This window comes from Rattus norvegicus, chromosome 17 (genome assembly GCF_036323735.1).
Source record: "Rattus norvegicus strain BN/NHsdMcwi chromosome 17, GRCr8, whole genome shotgun sequence".
Taxonomy (NCBI): Eukaryota; Metazoa; Chordata; class Mammalia; order Rodentia; family Muridae; genus Rattus; species Rattus norvegicus.
This window is the reverse complement of record NC_086035.1, coordinates 52,930,518-52,952,707: the sequence shown is the minus strand read 5'-3', so window position 1 is coordinate 52,952,707 and position 22,190 is coordinate 52,930,518. Positions and strand designations below refer to the sequence as shown.

At 38.5% G+C, this 22,190-nt stretch overlaps 1 pseudogene; it reads left to right on the top strand.

Annotated features, from left to right (window-relative positions):
• Positions 1-6,993: 6,993 nt before the first annotated feature.
• Positions 6,994-16,894, top strand: LOC120097885 (uncharacterized; annotated as a pseudogene).
• Positions 16,895-22,190: the final 5,296 nt, after the last annotated feature.

Genomic DNA, 22,190 nt, shown 5'->3' with positions numbered 1-22,190 from the left:
AGTGTGTATCCTTTGAAATGGTTTGCAGCTTCAACATTAAAATAGGAAAAATTAATCCTACAAAAAACTCACTTAAATTTGGAAGCCCAGTTTCAATGATGGCACAGCTAACATTGAATAGGCCCACACTTTGTATTAAACATGTAGCATGTCTTGTCTCACTAAACTGTAACCACATTACTTTGTCATTGACAGTTATCTTTATATTGCAAAACATCTGAAGAGAGTTTAAGAAACATTTATAACTTTGCACAAAATATGTATGAAAATCTGACTACTAAACTCCAGAGACCATATTATCAGCTTCTATGTAGTGCTACTGATGGGCAAATTGAGACTCTGAAAGTCCGTAGTAAATCCTGCTACCATTAACTGCAAACCAGAGATCCTTGAATGCTTAGCAGTAAACAGCATCTGGGTTTCTGTGACTCTTCTTATTCCAAACACACCCTAGACGGGTTTTCCTCTTGTGCTACTCCTCAGCTGGACAGACCCCTAATTAACAAGCCTGTGCCATTTAGAAGAAATACAAAGTCCTGTCAGGAACACTGAGTTCTTCCTGTCTTGCGGTTTGTTCTTCCTTTAGTCAAGAAGGATATTTGAAGAAGAAAATGAGAGAAGGAATTATGGCAATGGTTCTCTCTCACACCCTCAGTACTCTGCTGTCGGAGCCAAAGACAAGGCAGCATGAAGTCTTTAGAAGAAGAAAAATGAATGAACATGGGAACATGCCTTTTCTTTTTGTTCGCCTGGGGGTAACCGATTTTGGTTTTTCTGGGGCTTAAAACTGTTCTACTGAACGCTAAGCTAAGCCTGGAACTTACCTGGCTAGCCATAACCATGTGGCAATCCTTCTGCCTCAGCATCCTAACTGCTGTTATTATAGATGTGAACCACTGTACTCAGCCATCAAAAGACTTTCTTCACTAGATTAACACATAGTTATAGACACAGTTACCTAAAATCTTAAACCACTGGTACCTGATTACTCTAAGAAATATTTCAGGATAATAATTTTGAGTCCACTAAACCATCTTTCGGCATCTGGTGTGTGCAAGGAACTGTGTCTCTTTGAAGAAGATCTAGTGTAGTGTATTTCCTTGTCTACAACATAGGCATTTTCTAATATTGTCTAAAAGGAAACTAGGAGGCAAGCCAAGGTGTAAAAAAGGCAATTTGGGGCAGTTTGGAAAACAGTTAGGAGGACTATTGATTTACTCACAAACGCAAGCACTCATCGTTTTGCTGTGATTGTATATGTGCATCTCCACCATTATAGTTCTGAATGTTACCTTAGATTATGTCACGTTGCAGGTCCTATCACTAGGTTTGTTATACTGCTTCTTCTGTAGTCTACATTCCCTGAAAAGGAAGTGACAAATTCACTATCCTTCTATCAATGGAGCTCCATCTGGACTCTTCCTAGTGCCACCCAGTACTGTAGAGGCCAGTGTCAACTTCACACAAGGAAGAGTTCTACTGTACTCAATACCTAGAAGTGAGAGCCAGGATTATCTTGCAGTTTGCTGCTTTACTTGGCCTGCAACTACCACATTAAGAAGGGATCCCACGATTGTCTTTTTATATCAGGGACTCCTATAGCACCCAACCAAAGCAACACTAGAGGAGCTACATGTAATGGAATTGCTTTCCTTCAAACATTCTATTATTCCACATCTCATAAATGAATCATGAAAGGATGCAATGAGTTCAGCGTGAGTTATTTCTCTAAAATCTCTATAAACCAGTGAACTTTTATTTATGACAAAATAAACGAGAGAGAGAGGGAGAGGGAGAGGGAGAGGGAGAGGGAGAGAGAGAGAGAGAGAGACAGAGAGAGAGAGAGAGAGAGAGAGAGAGAGAGAGATATTCTTATGTTCCATATTGGAATGTAAGTGGCTATAGCAATTAAAGAATTGTAGAGAATATAACAGAGCTATAGGCCACAGACCACAGCAGTATTAGGTATTAGATTATAGCTCAAAGCAGCCAATTCTTTGGATGAAGACTCAAGAGGACTAAATTATGGGTTCTCCACTTTCCTGGGAACAGGGGAGGTCATGCCATTGTCTTTAATAAAGTGGGAACACTAGCAGGAAGGATATTTACAGGAAGTTAAAAGTCTCATACTGTAGGATGAAGTGTAGAAGAAACAAAAAAGAAATTATTTTATTATTCTTTGGGATCTTGTTTTTATATCCGTCATTGATGCAATATTAATCTGTGCAACTTGGATCAGTAGTAATTCTTCATACCTTCCAAGGAAAAAAGAATTGAGGGAAATTCATTATGAACGAAATTCTGCTGCAGCCACTGGTCATTGGAAGTCATTTATTACCCATACAAAGCATGCAATTATAACACAGATGAGAAATGTACATAATAGATAATTACTAGAAAAATTTAAAGGACGTGGCCATTTCATGAACCAAAAGTGGACTTGAATTCAAACACCTCAATCTGAACAATGTCATGTTTGAGAAAACTGAAACAATTTTCATAATGTTCTTGTGAAATATCAAAAAGCTTATTTTTCTGGAATGTAATCATGTCTGAGTTAATCAAAGCATACTAAAGTATTTGTAGAATCAATGAAATCATTTCTGGATTAGTTTATGTATGATATAAGAAAAAAAGAAGAGCAAAATGCCCACAAATAATTTAATAATTATTAAATTAGATTTAATAATTAGTTAGCACACAAAACTAATTATACTATTCTAAGTTCATACATCTTTAAGAATTCTATTTATCTTATAAATTATTTTAAAGTTATATCAATTAAATTTAAAAACAATAAGGATAAACAGGATAAAATTGGAGTCATCAACATGTGGGGAACATTCAGTAGTGGTAATGTTGTAACAGAGTACAGTTCCTGTTAATCTAAAAGTGTTAAAGCTTCATTCTAAACTATTTCTGTAAAGTGGTGGTTTGTATGACCTTGAGAATGGTATTGAACTGCTCTGGAGAGCACAGCAGTCTGTAAATTCTGTAGTAACAGTTGACCACTACATTTTTCACACACATCTGTGTGGAATGAGTTCCAGATGTTGTCTACCTTCTGTTCATTCTTTTCTCTTTAAACAAATAAACTAGAATATCACAGGAAAAAATAGGGCATCTAAGGAAGACACTGGTGTCCAAGAACAAGTTTCCCCAGGATATATAAACTAAAGCCTTCTATAATAAATAATTTCTACCATGTACTCTCTAAAGTGAGGTACACAGAACAATCATCCTTGCATATAATGGAGTACTACACAGGTCACCACTGCTACACTACCAGGGATTATAGTACACTTGGAGAAAATCTACAGTATGGTGAAAATTAACACAACAGAAATGACAGCAGAAGACAGAGAAATCATTAGAAAGAAAATAATTTAAAAGAATAAAAAGAGGTACTTAAAAATGACAACGTGTGTAAAACAAAAATAGAATTCCATAAGAAAGGGTAAGTAAAAGTTAAAATAAAGGGTATAAGAAGTTGACATCCCACCCTGATCCTTATCTTGTACCAATAGAATGGAAAAAGAGGAGAATAAAAAAGAGGAAAATGTGGAAAAGAAAGGAGGAGACAGGGGAAAAGAGAATAGAAAACAGAAAGAAACAAAGAGAAGAAAGAAAGGAGAGAAAGAAAGAGAAATAGAGTTCATCTGAAATGAAAGGAAATGAGGTAGTTTTTTCAAGATTGGATGTTGAAAGAGACTGGAAGCACATAGAACATGGCTATTGAGTGATTTTATTGGTTGTCTACTTGACAGGATATAGAGTTACCTTGGAGACAAGGTTTCTGAAAGGAAATTTTAGATTAGATTAGTTGAGATGGAGCTACAGCAGAAATCCAATGGATACCATCCAGTGGCTGGAATCCTGGGCTTTATATGAAGGTAATTGTGAGCTGGCACCAGTATTCACTGCTGTCTGACTCCTATTAAGTGTAATGTGACCAGACCAGCTGCCTTTCTGCTCCTCTTGTCATGCCTTTCCAGCCAGGATAGAAGATCCCCTTGAAATGGAGCCAAAATAAACCCTTCCCTAAGTTACTTTTGTCAGATCAGGGTGTAAGTTCTTATGTCATGTTCATTCCTTAAACCATTTGGAGTTGTACTTTGCTGGGGTGGGCGATAAGGATCCAGTTTCATTCTTTTATGTGTAGCTAACCCAGTTTGACCAAGAAATTATGTTGAGGATGCTATCTTTTCACTAATGTATGTCATTGTTCTCTGTCCAAAGACAGGTCATTGATTCTATTTATTTGATAAATGGTCTGCTTTTATGTCAGTGTTGTTCTGGTTTTATTACTATTGTATTTTATTACTGTTGTAAAATCTGAACTCTAGGATGGTGATACCTAGTGTTTGGTGAAATCTAGCATTTTGAGTTTTGGGGTTTTCTGTTTTTTTTTTTTTTTTTTTTTATTGTTCAGGATTCTTTTGCCTATCTTGGATCTTTTTTGTTTCCATATAAAATTTATTCGGTTTTCCTGAAGAACTGTTTTAAACTAGATTTCCAGATTGCTTTTAGTAGGACAGTCATTTTCACAGTTTGAATACTACCAATCCATGACCACGGGAAATCTTTTCATTTTCCAATGTCTTTATTTCTTTGTTCACTGTCTTAAAGTTCTCACTGTATGCATTTCATTGGGTGAATTTAGTTCAAGATACTATAATTTTCAACAATATTTGAACAATTCTTTGAGAAATCCATGTAACTTTTTAAACTCATTTACCCTCTTTCCGAACTTCTTTCATAAACATCCTTTCAATCTCTTACCCCTCACCAAAAAATTTGAGTTTCCTTCTTCTTTTCCTCTCAAATTCAGTTTGTGATGTTCAACTAATCTTGAGAATGGAGTCTGCCCTAGCAGATGGTCAATATCCCAACGATCTCATCACTAGATAAAACTGACTCTCTCTATTTTAGGACCTATAACATGCAAATTAACTCCTCAGATAGTGGTGGAGAGTTATGTCTATACCTCCCCTCAGCCCCATGCAGATTTTGTCTTTTTTAAACTCTTGCATGTTGCCATAGTCTCTGTGAGTTCATGTATATTGACAATGTTGCATTTGGAACATAGCGTTTACCTGGACTTGTGGACCACCTGTGGTTTTTATAATCTACTCACCTCCTCTTCCACATGGGATCCTGAGTCTTGTGGAAAGAGATAGAGTAAAGATATCACATTTATGGCTGAATGTTCCAAAGGTTTTTTACTCTCTACACATTGTTCAGTAGTCAGTCTTTGTGCTAATTACTGTTCTACTGCAAGAAATTACTAATTCTACTGCCAGAAAAACCTTCTCTGATGATGGTCAAGTGATGAAACAGTCTGTGGTAGAGCAATACATCTTAGAAGTCTTTATTGCTATGTTCACTTAGCAGAAAACCAGTACTGGGCTTTCTCCTAAGGCCCACGACCTCATTCATAGAATCAGATAATTCCATCTCACAGAGCTGGTCTACAACCTAAAATAGTCCTGAACATCAAGAAGACAGTCCAATTACAAATAGGATATAAAACTAAACAATTCTCAAAAGATGAAGCAAACTGGCCGAGAAACAGTTTTTATTTTTAATTTCACCATTCTTAAATGTCAGTGAAATAAAAATTAAAGTGACTTTGAGGTTTTATCTGACCTCAGTCAGAATGACCACAATCAGCAAAACAAATCACAGTACAAACTATAAGAGAAACTATATAAGAGAATAGGGAACATTTTTCATTGCTAGTGCGAGTGCAAACTGGTACACTCAATGTGGATGTTCCAAGAAGCTAAAATAGATCTGCTATGAGATCCAGCAATACCATTCTTGGGCATATACCCAAAGGATTCTAAAGTTTACTACAATGACATCTGCTCTAATCATAATAGCCAGACAATAAAAACAGTCTAGATGTCCATCAAATGATGAATGGATAATGAACATGTACATTTACATGAAGGAACATTCAGCTGTTATGAAAAATAAAATTATGAAATGCATAGGTAAATGGATGAAGCAAGAAAAAAACACTCTGAGTGAGGTAATCTGTACCTGGAAAGATAAACCTTGAATGTTTTCTTTTATATGTAGATGTTAGCTTTTAGGAATATATGTGTGTATTGTGTGTCTCTCTGTGTGTGATATATGTATAAGTATGTGTATATATGTCTATATTCACACATATTTTTATGTATATGTAATATATATAACATATATTATAACAAAAAGGAGAAGGGCATCTTCCATGCAACGGGAAATAGAACACAGTGTTCTAAAGGGATAAATGTTAAATTAGGAAAGAAAGATTAAATGAGGAGGAAAACTGGAAGGTATGTTAGAAGTAGGAATGTTTGGGGAGAGAAATAATAATAAAGAGATTTGAAAAAACATGTCAAAATCTACTATTGTAAATCTTACTAAAATATATACATATCATAATATAATGGGGAAGACAATGGCTCAGCTAAACTTCAAACTAAAACTTTCAATAGCAGAAATGAAATAGTTTTGAGTCATCGCAAAAGGACAGCCATAGCCCAGCCATCACAGGCACATTCAATGTGCACTTAAAATCGAACAGTTGGTAATTATTTGTGGGAAATATTGAAGCATGAATTCACATATAAATTTCAGTAAACAAATAGACACAGACATTAGGGTGTAACGCAGAACTCTACCTCCATTATTCATTGTACTGAGTGGAAAAGGTCACTTGATGTTTTCACCTCACACATTTCAAGAGAAGCTGTTCATCTGAAGAGTACCTTCGAAGGCAGCAGCCATGTTTCAGTAAGGTTAGAATTATTATGCAAAAGATCCTTCAAGGGACCTATATAAATCACAATTTCCATTTTATTTTGATATTTGCCTGGCCGCTAAGGAAAAAGGAAGTCAAAGTAGAGGGTCCATGTATACATTGAAGGAGAGAAAGGCTGTTACAAAATCTGGCAAAATATATTGTTAAGAAAAGAAATGGCTCGCAGTCTCTCCACCCCCATGCCTATGTTCATCATGAACACCAATGTTCCGCGCGCCTCCGTGCCGTGCCATAGGGGTTTCTCCTCGAGTTCACCCAGCAGCTGGCACAGGCCACCCGCAAGTTGGCACAGTATATCTCAGTGCACATGGTTCTGGACCAGCTCATGACTAAGATCTGTGGCGCCCATAACCGCAACTACAGCTTTCCGATTGCCTGCACACCAGCCTAGACAGGGTCTATGTCAACTATTATGACATGAACGTAGCCAACGTGGGCTGGAACGGTTCCACCTTCGATTGAGTTCTGGACTCATTTACCTGCACCGTTGTTCTTTGAGTTTTGCTACACGCAGTGTTCTGTGTTTATCCACCTGTGATGCCCACCTTCCGGTTGGGAGGTATAAATAATTTAAAAGACAAAAAAAGACAGACAGACAGAGAGACAGACAGACAGGAAGGAAAAGAAGGGAAAGGAAGGGAGGGGAGGGGATGGGGAGAGGGAAGGGAAAGGAAAGGAAAAAGGAAAAAGGAAAGGAAAAAGGAAAGAAAAGAAAAGAAAGAAAAGAAAAGAAAAGAAAAGAAAAGGCTCATCCTAGGATCCTGTCATCACTGTGTTTTATGCAGACCCATCCAAGATAGCAGGTACATAGGCAGAGACTATTAGAGACACACAGAGACATATTTACACAGCCACATTAGCCCATGCCAATGAAGTTTACTATCTACCTACCAATTGTATTTCCCCGATTCCACCCTTCCATCTAAAATATACCCTCATTCTAGAAGGAAAGGAATAGACTTCTAAAAGTCATGGCTGGCCATGGCATTTTAGTTGTTTCTTTAACTTGGTGAAAACACATGATCACCTTTTCTTTAATGTGTTACAAATGACTTCTTATAAACTTCAAAATATCTAGTCTCATGCATTTCTAATATGGCCCCTCTTTTCTTTTCATAGGCTAAGTTGACCGAGTATGAGCTTCAGAGTCATCCTCCAAGGGGATGTGGAGATGGCTCAGTGTGTAAAAGCTCTTGATACGGAAGGCTGAGTAAGTAAGTTTATATTCCAAGAACCCATATAAAAGTTGGGCCAAGTAGCACCAGCATCAGTCACTTCAACATCCTCCCAGGAAATGGGACACCATTAGGAGAAGCACTGGATGAGATGCTCTTGAGCCTAGCAGTCAGGCTTGGACAGGGGTGAAGATACCTCTAAGAAAGAGTGGGATTTGAGGATCGACACGTAATGACTGTTCTCTGACCTCCACACTCTTGCTGTGGCCTGTATGTGCCCACAGTCACACATGAGAACATGCAAATACATTTAAATACATACACATTTATAAGTTGTGTATTGTGTTTAAAATTTGGGGTCTGGAGTCAGACTTCTCTAGAACAACTGACAACTTCGAAACATTTGTGTAAAGTTACCTAAACAATCTAACTCTCAACAAGGCTACCTAAGAAGTGAAAAATGATGGCCAGGTAGGGCATACAGAGTTCTTATGATTGGCTGAGACAATCTGGAAAAGCAGGAAACTGTTTTGCCCTGTACTATGGCTTGGAGCAGCAATAGCAACAAGACTAATCAAAACTCAAAGTGGTTGAAACACCTGAGCGCATGCTTATTATTAGATTAAACTGAGAAAAATAAGATTCCAGCATGAAAGGATTTGCAAAAACCTGTCAAAAGTCAAATTCTCCCCATTTTTTGTATATTGTACTCAGCTGGTTTTATCCCGAAGATTTTGTGTCTCTTGGTCACATTATAGTCAACAACAGACAAAGGCATAGCTACACGTAGCCTAGCTTTTTGATCACTTCCAGTAAGAAAAGCAAGACAGATTGTTTTAGAAGCTGCCCAGGTCTCCCTCCTTGGAAGACAGGATCAGCATGAATGGCATAGATGTATCATCCAGCGGCTGTAAAGATTGTTTAAGTAGTCAGTAAACTTTACTGACTCTTCTTCTTGCCCCACCTCCATTCATTTATTCATTAATTTGTTCATTCATTCTCTCTCTCTCTCTCTCTCTCTCTCTCTCTCTCTCTGTGTGTGTGTGTGTGTGTGTGTGTGTGTGTGTGTGTGAGGCACATTGGTATGTGTGTGTGTGTGCACACAAATATACAGAGATCAATATTGGATATCTTCCTCAACCATTTTTCACTTTGAATTCTGAGACACAGTCTCCCCTTGTAATGAATCTCACTGATTGGCTAGAGGAGCTGGACAATGAGCTCCTGAGATTGCCAGTGATTGCTTCTCACTGCACCTCTGGGGTTACAGATGCACACACAATCTTACAGGGATGCTGGTCAGTTAAACAGAGGCACTGTACTTCTGGAGCCATATCTCTAGCCCAGGGTGCTCTTTTACTAGCACTTTTGTCCATATTGAAGCCTTTCTAGTCTTACAGGAAGATTTTCCCCAAGATGCAATTGATTACCACTTCCAAGTTCTCAAAATGGAAAATGAATTGTATCCTTTTTTCCTGTGTTGGTTTGTATTTCTTTCTAGTGAATGTGGAAAGGTGGAAAGTGCTGTTTCAAAACAAAACAAAACAAAACAAAACAAAACAAAACAAAACTTGTTTTATTCACATTGGGGAGAAGAATACAAAAAGGGAAAAGAATTGGCTTGATATAGGAGTTATAGCCATATCAGTATCTGGGTGGAACTGACCAACAGAATTCTCTTCCTTTTCACATTCTTTCTTCCTGTGACTTGAAAAAGTTTAGGCCTATAGAGCCAACTGTCCCCAAGATCTTCGGACTGAAACCAGAAATATGTCTTCATCACTGAAGATTTTTTTTTATCTGAGAGATAAATTGGCCTTCCCTACTTCTGAGAAAGGTAGGATTCAAAAACTACATTGAAGAAATTTCCAAAAGAATCTCTGAAAACAAACACATGAAGAGTAAAATTTTAAGTAGTCTAGAACTCTGAGCTCAAGAGACTCATTCCAGCCATTTTAGTAGTTTGAACTGACTGGGGCAGGGGTCCCATAATTACTGCAGTGTATTTTCCAGATTGGTATGTCAGCATAGCTCAAGTCTGTAATAGACACTGACACTTTCAATGCAATGGGAAGGCAGATGGCATCAAAGGCTTTCACATTTAATGTCACTTTATCCCATGACTAACTGGAAACACGACCATGACCTTGTATAAACACATATGCTTCCAGATAAGGCTGAATCTTCAACCCTGATGAGCCAGTAAGTTTCTAGACATTTGAAAGCATAGTAACAACTTCTTAGGCTCCTCTGGCATTTTCTGATATGACTCAGGAATCACAGCGAGAACACGACTGACAGACTCTATGTGGCACTGTACTCAAACAAAACAAAATCTTTGTTCATGCTATTGATATCAATAAACCGTAGTTATTAGGCAGAGCAAGGGGATAATCAAGTATAATTAGAATGGTCTGGAATGAATGTTTTTAAAAGATAGTTGACTTTTAGAACTGGGTTTGAAAGAAAGGACAGAGAAAACAGAAGCCAGGATGGAGGGGAAATAAGAAAGGGCATGGGTTAAAATGGTGTCTGTGGATGTGGAAAAGTTTACAGGCAAGGGTGGGTGGACCTGGGAGTCTGGCCATGACCTGATAATGGAGAAAAATCAACAAACCTATGCTGAAATCGGGCTCCCAGATGCCCTTCCTGCTGCCTATCTTGTACGTGTAATTGGCTTAGTTCTATAGAGTTGACAGTTAAAGCCAAGAAAAAGTCATCATCTGAGCAAAAATTCTGTCTTATGTTCTTTAAGTGTTTTATTTTCCATTCAATTCTTTGAAATATAATTTCCTTTGGCAGGGCAGTTTTTTTCCAATAGGAAACTAGTTGGTGTAGTTTTTTGGGGGACTCCCTTGAACCTTGTCAGAACAACTAGGTGGAATTACAGATGTTGATTAATGTTTTGCACATATATTGATATTGGTCCTCTTTTCCAGGTCCTCAGCTTTCTCTTAGTCATACTCTTTTTAGAGAAGACCCCATCATTTTCAGATTTGTAGATTTTTGGGACAATGGCTGACATGCCTGTGGATGTGTTGGTCCATGGGTGACTGTAGCTGTGATCTGATCAGTGACCCTTAACCTGAGACATTTTCATAATCATCCTTTCAGACTCGATATATGCAAGATTTTCTCCAAAACCTACACAGAGTCCATCAAAGAGGTGGGCAGCACTGAGAAATGTGCAGTATATATCACTTTGTTAGCTTTGGAAACATTTTACTTCCTTATATTCCTGGAATGCTAAATATTCATAAAAAGTACTGCTAACTTCTTATTTATAGTGTCTTTGTACATCCATATTCTGATCCTGAATGAAAGAAACAGAAAAGAAGAAATCAAAATAATGGTCTTAGAATGGATCTCATCAAAGGAGTACCTTAGCCTGCAGAATGTTCTGAAGCTAAGAGAGATTTTTTTCCCCATCCAGTGACACTTGGGCAAGTTAAAGATCTCTGTTTAGACTAACCTTAATAAATATATGATTTACATCCTTATGTATCAGTAAATATAGTGAACAGTGGGAGGATAATCAAGCCTTGAGTAAACGTGTCAAGAGCAGATGAACTGCTGAGTGAACGTATGTTGCTGATAAGAACACAGTCATAGCAAATACCTGAAGTTTCCCACATACAAACCCAGTGGGCTCAGACAGATAGCTAAACTTTCCTCTGGTCTGAGTGCAAAAAAAAATGAAAATGTGTGTAATTACAAGTGTTCATAAACAACTGACCTATGCATGAGAAAACTAGCTAACTGCAGCTTCCTGTTTCCTACATGTTTATAACACAAGATTTCTCAAATACATGGGCCTCGTACTGAGACTCTCCGAATCCTCCTGCCGTGCTGTACATAATGAACAGGCTGAAGTCTTAGGATGCTGTTCCACCAGAGCACACACAGCCATGTTAGCTCAATGTCTTCCACATATGTGTGTGTGTATCTGTCTTTTCTTCATTCCCTCACCACCTCTAATCAGGTTTCCAGAAACACAGGGCTTAACAATGATCAAAGCATAGCAACTCCATTAACTATAATGTTTTGTCTTCCACCTTAGAAACAGTGCATGAAATCAAAAACGAGAATTTCCACATTGTAAGCTTTTTCTGTGGTTTACACAAGACTGTAATAAATCTACCTCTCTACTACTACCTTAAACATATATATATATATATATATAAATCTATCACACACACACACACACACACACACACACACACACACACACACAGAGCAATCAACAAACAAATTCAAAAGTAGCCAGTCAGGGACTGAATCTCCCATGCCAGGTCTTGGCTTACTTTAAAACAGTATTCTGCATAGCCTATCAGCACTCATGACACGTTGGTGAGTAATTTCTTGCTGTGAGGGCTGTACTGTGCCTTCTGGAATGCTTATCAGTCTTACTGGCTTCCACTGACTAGATGCCAGTAGCAAACCCACTTCCTTTCTACTCACTGTCATGCTACTGCACTTAGGCAAATAAAAAAATTACTGCAGATGTCGTCAAATGTCCCATAAGGGAAAAATTTGCACCCTTCCCTCTAGAGAACCACTTGCCAAAAACATAAAATAAATGGGGAAGTTATGCTGAGAGAGCCTTCCAAGACCTTCTCAAAAACCATTGTGTTACATACACTCTACCATCAAGCTCTGCTATTACTACTGTCAATTTTATCCTGAGATCTACCAAAGGGGATAATACAGAGTGTCTTTTTCATGTCTTGCCAAATAGGCAGAGGAGATGGCTGAAGTATGAAGGTGGAGGTCTTCCATTAGTAAATGCCATTAAGGTTGCCTAACAGAAGCTGCTGGTTACACTGAACTCTTTCTAAGCTACAATTTTCTCAACGTAGCAAGCAACTAGTTCTGGTCACTTTGACCTGTTTCACCTCGGGTTGATAACTACCTATATATTAAGTATTCAATGTTCCCAACTGTTATAAGTAATTGAATAATAAGCAAATGAAATATAATATAATAATTCTGAGTCACAGCAGAATTCACTTGAACAAGCAGGAAATTAATACAGAAATACTGTGGGGAGCGGGTGTGGTGGCAGTCCCAAGATGGCGCCCTGGACTGCAGCTAAGTCTCATGACTAGCACCTGACTTCCTCACACACCTGAAACTAGCCACGTCCATTGTGAGAGCTGTGCAGGCGCACCACGACGCAAGATCAGGCCATGTGACGTGGACCTATGAACTGAGATTACTCAGTCTGGACTAAGGAGGCAGAGTTCAGGGAGGATATAAGGGAGTGTGCTCCAGGGCTGGGGGAGAGGGAAGAAAAGAAGAGAAAAGAAAAGAAAAGAAAAGAAAGAAAAGAAAAGAAAAGGGAGATTGCTGCTTGCATGCAGAAAGAAAGGTTCCTGAATAAACTGCTTGGAGAAGAACGCTGTGTCGTCGCTCTTTTCTGCGGGACAGAGACAGAAGTGACAAAATACAACACAGGTGTTCTAGGTCAGGACCATGGGCAGATATAAAGCTTGGGCACAGTATAATGAAAAATACAATGTTTGCAACTTCTGTAGTATGCTGGGAAATATGTTCTAATCCCTGGGACACATAAATGCTATTTTATACAGTGTGTAGATGTATTTTAGTTGGAATTGTACTTAGTTGGAGATAAAGAGAGTCTTCTGAACATAAGTGGGCCTGAAATGGTATTACAGAGTCCTTTTGGGAAGCAAGGAGATGTGAAAGCTCATAAAAGATTCTTAAGTAGAACACAGAGAAAGCAGAATCAGGGAACTACTTTATGCTAGAGAGAGAGAGAGAGCAATGAGTCAGAGGATGGATAAAAGTGCATTGGACAAGCTGGAAAGTGTGTGTCAGGGCTCCACCTTGAAGCCTGCACAGGGGACATAGCACTGTTGATTTCAGCTAACTGCTACTTATCTGGGCTTCTTGTCTCTCAAACAAAAAGGGAATGAAGCTCTACATTTTAAGGTTTTGGTTTGCTTTGGCTTGATTTTTTAAATATTTCCCATTTTAAATTATATTTTTGAAATTATAATAAAATTATAAATTTTTCCCTTCCCTTCCCTCCCTCCAAACCCTCCAAAATGCCTCCCCCTTGATTCTATTAAACTCATAGCTTCATTTTTCACCAGTTGTTACTGTATGCATATATGTATATTCATATATATTCATACATATTTATAAACTTGTGATAGTGTCTAACATAATACATTCTCAAAATATCTTCTGATAATATATTATTACTTACAAATCAGAAAGTTTACATGAAAGAAAGGTGGATCTTGGAAGATAAAGTCCTAAACAAATGATCAAAGTTAAGATCATTGGTAATAAAATATGCTGGAACATTACACACTTCTTGCTAGGAAATACTAAAAGACACGAAATCATCTCTCAAATTATGAACTACAAAAAGTAGGTAAGCTCTAATAGTGATAGCAGTGCTTATCAAATAATGAAGAACATTCAATGAAATAATTGCATAGTGTCCTTCAAAATGTCGAAGTTTATAAAACATTGAAAGATTGGGAAACTAACCCAGGTTCTAAACTGAAAAAAAGAATAGCCACAACTCTTCTCTCTTAGCCTCCTAAGTACTAGAATTATATCATACTTGGCTCAAATTTTTTATATTAATCTTATCTTGAACATCTAGTAACAGCAGCAGTTAAATTAGTGTCCTACTGCTTGACTGGGTGAGCATGCATGTTCAGAGGGGCTGATCTGAGGGAATCTCTTAAAATTCTACCACCAAAGTGAGGCAACTGGTAATATTTGAACAATGTTGATAACTTTATTAATAGTACATTAATTGAAACTTTGTGTTTATACTGCAGGATCCTAGTCTGACTGGGAATGAGTGCTTGGGGTGTGGTCTTCTCCAAGGAAGGCCTTCTCTAAGGATCTTAGTGGTGCACCTCTTTTAGGGGTTATTCAGTGAAACACCTGAGGTGCATATACTTTATTCAGGGTGACCAAGGGCTACATACAAACCTTGGAGACTGAGAAGGAATTTTCAGGATGAATGTAAAGTCATTGTCTTGAGTTTTAAGCACTGTGAATGTCTCATTTGTATGGAGAGGCATTCTGGCAATCCCAGGTACTTGTTGAGCAGATCCTTTTTTTTATGATGTATTTCTTTTATGTATATGAGTACATTGTAGTTGTCCTCAGACACACAAGAAAAGGGCATCAGATCCCATTACAGATGGCTGTGAGCCATATGTAGTTACTGGGAATTGAACTCAGGACCTCTGGAAGAATAGTTGGTGCTCTTAACCACTGAGCCATCTCTCCAGCCACACTGGGAAAATTCTTACAAGGAAAGAGGAAGTCAAACTTGTAGGTTTTGCAAGGGCTACATAACCTTCCTCATGTAAAGGGTGAGGGGTCAGCCCCCCCCTCCCAGACAAAAGTCAGAGAAGAAAAGCCCTGCTGAAACAAAAAAGGTCTCCATTTTGTGCTGAGCTCAGAAGAGCTATCTGAACATGGCTGAACCTGCAGGGTTTCCCCACAGATAGAATATATTTTGATTTTTGGAAATAATAAGGAGCAGATGAAATGTTATGCTTTGCATTATAGTTGTAATTTATACTAATACAAATTGCTTTAAAGTGTTTTATCCAAAGCATATATGATGATTAGTTTTAACTCTGAACTTGAAAGTCTAGAGAAGTCAGTAAATAAAGCACTGGCTGGTTCCAGGGAACCTAGATTCAATTCACAGCACCCATGTGGTAGCTTACAACTTTCTGTAACTTTCTAATTTATGGGATTTGATATATCATCTGGTCTCTGGGAGCACCAGACACACATGCAGTATTTATAGGCAAAATACCTATACACATAAAGTAAAACTTTGAAAGAATAAATTAAAATTTCAACTTGAAACAATCTAGAATGACGTAGAACTGGAATTTTAATGAGGAACTGTCTAGATCAGGTTGGTCTGTGAGCTTGTCCATGGAGGTGATAGTCTTGCTTTTCTTAGTAGATGTGGAAGTGTCTGGACTGGATGTGGAGAGTACCATTCTTGGGGTTTAGATTCTGAATTCTGGGAAAGTGAGCTGAGTGGTGAATATGTGTTCGTTTATTCTCTCTCTGCTCCTGACTGTAGAAGTGACTAGATACTTCAAGTTCCTGCCACCTTGGTTTCCTTACAGTGAAGGACTGTAATCTAAAATAAACTTTTTCTCCCTTAAGTTTCTCTCTCTCTCTCTCTCTCTCTCTCTCTCTCTCTCTCTCTCTCATTAAAACAAGGAAAAATAAGTTAGTGTAGTATATATCTCAAGACCAGCTTATATTCCAAAGGAGAAAATGAGAAAATTAATACATGTCTCAAAATGGGTAAGAATGGAGTGCATATATAGAGAACGAAGAATTTTTCGTGGTCTAGTTTAAAGACTATCATAGTTGTTATGAATAATAACAAGTCGATTATAATGTTTTACCCCAGGGCTTGCAGTTCACTTGGTGAAAGAGTGGCTATCAAACAGATATTTCTCATCTCCTACAGAGTAGACATGTTTAGTAGTAACCACTGAAGAAATTATGATGACTAAGACACCCATGAAGATAGTAGAGTGAAGAGAGGAGAGCCACTAGTTTCCTGCTTACTTTATCTCAGTGTATAATTAGTGGCATCCTGAGGTAAATAGAAGAGAATGAGATAGCAAAAAAAAAAAAAAAAAGGTCAACTGAGAAACTCACAAAATTTTCCTTCATGTTTTCCCAGGAAGACTGCGCCTTCTTCACTATAAGTCCTAACCTTCTGATAATGTCACAAGCAAACTAACACCAGAAGACTGGATTTCTGCAGTTAATTTGATGATGGATTGTTTTTATACAAATGCCTGCTTTACGGATGATAGAGAATTTCACTCTTATTGGACTCATGAATCACCATGGATACCTCTCATCCTTTTTTTTTTTTCTTTTGTTCAGGGTTCTAAGGTTTTGTCAGTCATAGGTCTCATTTGTGGCATTTTTTAGGCTTTCTGATATTCATAATTTATTTGTACTGATAAGGAAGGTCTCTTCATGTCCTCTGGTCTCAACAGTGTGTCACCTGTTTTCTGTCACACTAGATTTTCTCTCTCTCTCTCTCTCTCTCTCTCTCTCTCTCTCTCTCTCTCTCTCTCTGTCCCTCTCTCTCTATTTATCTATCTATCTCTCTCTCCACACACACACATGCACATGTGCACATGCGCACACATGCATACACACACACACACACACACACACACACACACACACGATGAAATCTAGGTGCATGGCACTTTCTAGCTCTTTATGTGGTCTTTGGGGGAGTTATTCCTCGTTTGTCACTCATGAGCACTTCCATATTAACATTTTCAAAGAACCAAAGAGAAAAATGTCTTCTGAGTGGGAAGAAATTTAAACATTTTAAAGTTATGCCTCCTCCCCTTTAGAAGGCAGTTTTATCTGAAGAGACCACCGAAGGATGCATTCACAGTAATCCATTTACTTGCAAGCTTTCGGGAATGCTTTTATTTTAGAACACTTATGAAAGTCAAAGTGACTATGTTAGGGCCTTGCTTGCTTCCATGATGTGCCTTGCCCATTCAAAGGCAAGGACATTCAAAGCTGCAGAGTCTAAGCGCTGATGTAGTGTGTAGTTAAAAAGAACCCATACTAAATCCAGCTATGGGCCAGCATTGGTGGTTTTGCCTGCCCCCCTTGACTAGCTCTGGGTCCTGCTGCTAGCATGCTAAGGTAATCAAACCAGCTTAGCCTGAAATGCCTGGAGCTGCTGCTTGCATTTCTCAGGCCATCCACTCCCTCTGGCTGGCCTGCAGAAAGCCAGCTACCACTCACTCAGGTCTCCTTAGCCCCATGAAATGCAAACACTAGAGACATTTAGTATACCAGTCAGATATATAATGATGAATCTCCAACCCCAAAATGCCTGTGCAAAGAACACATAATTCAATAATATAATTATAAGCCGCACGCTTAGATTAGACACATATACCACTTCGCTACTCTATTGCCCAGCTCTGAAATCCCTAGCTACTGCAGCTCCTCCAGGCCACATAATTCTGCTCCATTTTCTTCCTCCATCTTCCTCCTTGCCTGACCCTGCTTTTCTGCCTGGCCTGTTCTGCTTGAAGGATCCCACCTCCATATCTTTGCCCAGTGATTGGCTTCTTGTCTTTATCAGCCAATCAAATAACTAGGGGAAATACTTGCAGTTAAGAATGTCAAGGGAACACCTAGTCCCACTGAGCATGCCATACCACAGCACACATGAGCTCTCAATGTGATGGGATTGTCTCCTCGTTGATAATGCTCACCAGGCCTTCCCAGACAGCTCTCATACAGCACTTACTATGTGTCATTCACTCCTACGAATTTTAATTATCTTATTCACATAGAATATAACATCAGAACTGTACTTTACATGTAAAAATATAACATTTAGTTATCAACATTGTGTAGAATCAAATTTAACATTAGTCCTTGAACCCAAACAACCTTCGAAAGTTACTGAATTTCATCTATTATATGTTCTGACAAGTAACTCACATACACATTTAAGATTCAATAATTTTAAATATTTATGTGGACAAGTCTTAGAAGTATTCATCCATTTTTGTGCAGGAAACTGAAGCTCTGACTACTGTCAGAGTCCTCTACCTCCCTTACATCTACAAGCTCTTTTTCCCAAGTTAATAAACCTCCCCCAGAATGCACCCACTCAGGGACCCACCAAGGTCCTCATTTCACCTTGCATCACCTAAGCAGTATGAGAGTAGTTGCATAAAATACCTGGGTTGATCACTGTGACCTTGGATGGTTTGTCAAGTTCACCTAACTGGTTTGCCTCCTGAGGCATAGGCTCTCCAGGTCTCCCAGGCATAAGTACTGGATCCACGTTCTTGACCCTGGATTCTGCAGAAAGTAAAGCTGGAGAATCATGCAAAACGATGGGATTCAAGAGAGAGAAATGTGGGCTCTAGGCTGGAAGTTCAAGTTGCTGGATATTTCCAGCTCTGGTGTGATCTTAAGAATAGGACATGTGAGTTTGCTGTTGACTCAGACTTTCCCATCACACAGTTCAGAAAAACAGGCCGAGAAGACTCTCAGGGTAGCAGGCACTGTTTCCAGAGTTGGGTTCATGAGTTAGAGAATTGGAGACCAGTGCCAGTGTCATTGTAAGCATCCTCAGCTTATGTAGGGCACCCTATTCAGGCAAGGACCAGAGTGCTCTCTCTCTCTCTCTCTCTCTCTCTCTCTCTCTCTCTCTCTCTCTCTTTCTCTTCTGTTTCCATAAAATGTAGTTAAAGGTCTCCCTCAAAGAGAAGATACCAGTTCTCTGAAGGAAGACGTACAATGTCTATCTGCTGTTCATAGTATGAAATATCTATCATGTACAGTCAGGAATTTCTTCTTGAATTCTACAAATATATATCCAAGATTGTTGGGATGAATGTGTTACAAATGTTGCCAAATCTCTCCTAACAAGGGACAATTCTGAAATCTAATTTCTCTCTTTAGGGTTCACGGTAGGTAAAGAGGTAGAAATAACATTTATCAGAGGCAGTTTTACTTTCTTTCTTCTCAACCTTTCTGCTGCATGTGTTGCGGTTGAATTTACTATTGAGGAAGCTTGATGCTGCTGAGGAAGCATTCCTCTAATCTATGTGTTAAGGAGCCAAAGTAACCAACAGATAGTCACCATCATGGGGTTGGTTTGCAAAGGAAAAGAAAGGGAGATAGGGCAGGGGTGTGATATGTGGGAGCGTTTTGTGTCTTGTTGGAAGATTGGGAGGATCCCTTCATCCTGTCTTACAGAGAGTAAAGCCAGGTAGACGGCAAAGCATCCATCCTCCTGGAGGCCACTTGACTAAAGTGATTACTTGTGACCTGAAACTTAAGAACAGGAAAAAACTGAGGTGAAGGCCAAGGCTAGAACTGAACAGAGCAGTCTGACACCCACCAATTATAACTGTTGACTGTAGCAGCAGAGACTGTTTCATTCATAAATCAACAACAGGAGAAAAGCATGAGAAATAATAGGCAAAAATCGGGGATGGAGTGTAGAGAATATTCTCTTCCCCACCTACCTCCTCTTTTCCTACTGAGGACCAGCAGGTCCAAGATGCCAAAGGTGTTAACAGTCTCATGAGCCCCGCGACTGTCATTCCTTCTCAGATTCTTCAGGACACTTGATTAGAGACGTGGTCCGAATATGGAGGTAGTAGCTCCAAGCCAAATAAGAAGACGGTCGGCAAGACTCACATCTGCGCAGCTTTTAAGAATTTGTTTTTGCAGAATAGAAAATTAAGCCTGGGGCCTCACATACACTATACTAGTGTTCTACCACCAAGTTAGATCCTCAGCCCACACAGATTTTAAAATAGGCAACTTGCCAAAGGTAAGACACAAGTCAAAAGTATAATGTCAAATTGAAGTGATATATGAATGGGTACAAATTTCTGGAAGAAGATTTAAAAGTAGAACTTGTGAAATCTTCACATAAAAGAACTCTCACAGCAATATCTGAGGATACTGGTATAAGGTCACAATCTCAGACAGCCAATGTGATACCTCCTTCATTTCTTTCAGTCATGATTTTATTTCTAATATCCTTAACTGTCTCAGACACAAGACTGAATGAAGAAATAATTATAGTATTCACACAAAACTCATCAATGTTCATTTTCATTTCTACTAAAAGAACATTCAGCAGTTCAAGCTATTTACCAGAAAAAAATTATGTTGATTAATGAGAAAATTATGGTAGAAAATTTCAGGAAAAAATAAGTCCATTTGCTTATGGCCATGCTTTCAATTTCATAACAATTAACTCACGAGTTTTCAAGGAGTCTTTGAGGCCAACCACAGATATAACCTTCCAGAAGGCAGGCCTTGACACAAATTGAACCTGAGCATATGGTATCTTAGTAGTGTGTTATTTTGGGGACTGTGTAAGATAACCAACTCTGATAATTAAAACAGCACATTTGTTTATAAGCATAATTTGATCTGGGGCATATTGCTAAAAATTTTAGTAAGCACAATGTTTCTTTCAGGACTGATAATCAGTGTGAACTTGAAGCACAGCCTGATTTTTTTTAACTCAGTGGAGTAATTTTTTATGCTGGGTAGGTAACTAGAAATCCAAAATTCTCCTGGATCATTCTGAGCTGTGCAGGTGGGAATCTGGAAACATAGTCATACTCTAGTGGTGGCCCTACTGTATTTGAAGACTTAAGTTTTTATTGACCTGAAAGTTTCAGAGGTATGTTCTGGCCCTATGCATGACAGAATCCTCCTAAATATGGGTATTCACATATGTACAATTATTGCTCAATAAGGAATATTTGCATTTTAAGATTTTATGTTTCAGTGGGGGAAAATGATGCATCTGGCTTTTAAAGATGTGATTTTATCAATTCTGTCACCCAACCTCTTTCTGATTTCCATATGAGTCATATGATTATACAGACATTTTCTTTAAATGTCTGGCTTGTGGCTAGAACAATGGTTTAGAGGTTAGGAGTACTTATTGATCTTGTGGAGGATCTAATTTCAGTTTCAAAACCACATGGTAGTCCACAATGATTCTCCACTTCCTAGGGATCCAATGTTATCTTCTGACCTCTGCAGGCATTGGTATACACATGATATGCATACATATATGCAGGCAATACATTCCTATTTCCTATATTCATATAAAAACCTGGTTTGATTACACACACACACACACACACACACACACACACACACACACACACACACATATATATATATATATATATATATATATATATATATGGAATTGAGGCAAAGGACCTGCAGAAGGACCTACTCTTTTATGAGAAAATTGAACCACTGGAGTAATAATGGAGTTTGTCAGAGTACAACATAACGAACAGCAAAGCTGAGGCTGGGACAGGTCTCAAAAATTAGAATATGTTCCTCTGAAAAGTGTCCTAGAGACACTTTTTATTTGGTATCCTTGGTTCTAGAGACACATCATGCTTTACAACTTGTGTGATTCAAACCATCCTAAATTAAAAGAAAACTACTTCTGAATCAGTTTGAAAGGTGAATGCTTGCAGTTTGGCTTTCAATTACTACCAGTATACAATGGCCTTGCTTCCTAGTATGTGTGCCTATGGGCCATAAGTGGAGAACACTGACCAAGTGGTACCCGATGCCCTGACCTATGCAGTCCTTTGTGA